Below are 2,760 nucleotides of genomic sequence, written 5' to 3' on the forward strand. Positions count from 1 at the left end.
TTATTTGTATTTTATTTTCAATAATTCTATAGTCAAAATATGTTGAGGGGGCTAGTTGTTAATAGCTAATAAAAAAAACATAATGTCCGTAGTATATATGCCAGCACATGTGTTGAAAAGGAAGTCTAATAAGTTGGAAGCTAAAACCGAAGTATGCATGTTTTTAGGGTATTCAAAAGAAACAAAGGGTTGTTTATTCTATAATCATAAAGATAACAAAGTGTTTGTTAGCACACATACCAAATTTTTGGAGGATGATTATATGAATAATTTTAATCCTAGAAATAAAGTTGTTTTGGTTGAAATGAATGAACCTATAGATGAACAACCAATTGATGAAACTAGGGATGATGTGGCTGTATTAGATACACCACAAGATTTTATTCATGAGATGACTAGTACACAAGTGCCTCATAGTAATGGGAGAATTGTTCGGTCTCCTATAAGATTTATAGGTTTGGGAGAAACTTATGAAGCTATCTCAGAAGAGGTTGAGTCGGATCCTTACACTTATGAAGGGGCAATGAATGATATAGATGTACATCATTGGGTCAAAGTTATGAAATCTAAATTAGATTCTATGTATTCCAATCAAGTTTGGGATCTTGTAAAGGTGCCTAATGGCATTAAACCTGTTGGTTGCAAATAGGTTTACAAGAGGAAGAGTAGGAATGGCAACGGACCGAGTTCGGGCCGGGTTTTTGCATACCCGGACCTGACCCGCTGGCTAAGATCCGCGACCCAAACCTGCCCTGATTATTAATCGGGTTTTTTTTTTTCGAAACCTAGACCCGCCCCGCAGGCCCCATTTAGCCGCTTGGGCCCAAATCTGGCCCAACCAAATTTTTTTTTTAAGCCTATTAAGATTTTTTGCCAGATTCAAGCCATATATGGCAGCCCATTCAAGCCATTCAAGCCCATTAAGATTTTTTTGTATTAAGATTTTTGGCATTTGGCCCACGTTATATGGCTGCCAAATCAATCTAAATCATATGCAGCCAAATTAATCCAAATCATAGGTTAATCATAAATCAATAAATCACCTATTAATTATACATCTATAAATCCATAAATCATAACTAAAATCACCAACTAAACATAAAAATAAAATAAATCCAACAAGTCCAAGAACTAAGTATCACATGTCCAATAAGTTCAAGAAATTAAAAAGCTACAAAACAAATCCCACAAGTCTAAGAAATTACAAAATGTCTTATCCTCCACAAACCAACAAATTAAAAAGGCTAAGAAATTAAGGCTAAAAAGGCTTAGAATAATTACAAACCAACAAATTAATCCAACAAGTCTAAGAAATTAAAAAGGCTACTAAATTAATACAAAATGTCTAATCATCCACAATTGTGACACAACTCCCATCCTCTTCATTAGGCTCCCCATCATCAAGAATTGATTGAAGTGTACAATCTCCAGACATAGTTGAAGAACCTACAACAATAATGAATTAAAAAATGGAATAAACTTCATCAAATTGTAACTAGCAAATATAAAAATACAATTTTGATTTTATAAATAGAAATTAAACAATTGCTAACCGTTGATTTCACTCCATAACCAATTCTTAGCACACATTATTGCCTTTATAGTCATGGGATGTAGCCTACTATGGTGTGGACTTAAAAGTCTCCCACTAGTGCTAAAAGCAGATTCTGAAGCAACAGTTGTGATAGGAATGACTAAAATATCTCTTGCAATCCTTTGTAAAGTAGGATACTTGAGACCATTACTTTTCCACCATCCCAAAATATCAAAATCTTCACTCCTCTTCAACACTCCCTTATCAATGAAATGATCAAATTTCATTCTAGCACTCCCATGTTTCTTTGAACTACTTGAACTATTGTTCACAAACAAATCAAAAGATGACATTGCCCCACTCAACCTAAACTTCATTTGTGCCACAGGGCTTGAAGTACTTGCAGGAATATGAGAACTTCCTTCATTATCTACAGAGGACTCATCTATATCTCCATACTCATCAAGCAAATTATAACAAAGATTCTTAATTTTTTCAATCTCCAAATCAGAATTATCACCATAAATGTTAGGATAATAAAACTCTAATAACTTTATCATATATCTTGGATCTAAGATAGCAGCAATAGCCATAACAACACTAACATTAGCCCAATAAGAATTAAATTTAGCAAGCATGCTTTTTGTCATCGTACTTATCATCTCATTTGAATTCAAACTCCATTCATTCAATGCAATTTTCAACTCACACACCAAATTAAAATACATATTAGTTGTGGGGTACTTACAACCAGAGAAAAACTCAAACTCAATCACACTATGAAACAACTCCAACCTCTCACAAATATCTTTGGCTAACTCCCAATCATAATCATATGGCAAATAAGTATAAGATGTTTCATGTTTAGCCAAACGCGGGAAAACATCTTTATAAATCAATGCAGTAGAAAGCATTAAGTAAGTTGAATTCCAACGAGTTTTACAATTTAAGACTAACTCTTTGGTGCATTGAACACGCAATTGACGTGCATTTTCTTCAAATTTCTGCCTCCTTTTTGATGATCCAGTCTAATAAATCACACTATCACGAATCCTTTCAATACCATCACCAATAAGAGACAATCCATCTTGAACAATCAAATTCAAAATATGTGCAGCACACCTCATATGCAACATAGACCCACCCAACATAAGAAAACTAGTATCAAGCTTATTCAAGAGAAGTCTTATCATGACATCATTAGTACTACAATTATCAACAGTTAT

General features: G+C 33.7%; 1 long non-coding RNA gene across 1 annotated transcript; it reads right to left on the reverse strand.

The window, feature by feature from the left end:
* Nucleotides 1-1,257: 1,257 nt before the first annotated feature.
* LOC115963427 lies at nucleotides 1,258-1,588 on the reverse strand. Its single transcript, XR_004085826.1, has 2 exons — nucleotides 1,554-1,588; nucleotides 1,258-1,446 (listed from the first exon to the last, which is right to left on the reverse strand). It is a non-coding gene; the product is annotated as an uncharacterized LOC115963427 (long non-coding RNA).
* Between the last annotated feature and the right edge of the window lie 1,172 nt (nucleotides 1,589-2,760).

The sequence above is a fragment of the Quercus lobata genome, chromosome 10, assembly GCF_001633185.2.
Source record: "Quercus lobata isolate SW786 chromosome 10, ValleyOak3.0 Primary Assembly, whole genome shotgun sequence".
Classification (NCBI taxonomy): Eukaryota; Viridiplantae; Streptophyta; class Magnoliopsida; order Fagales; family Fagaceae; genus Quercus; species Quercus lobata.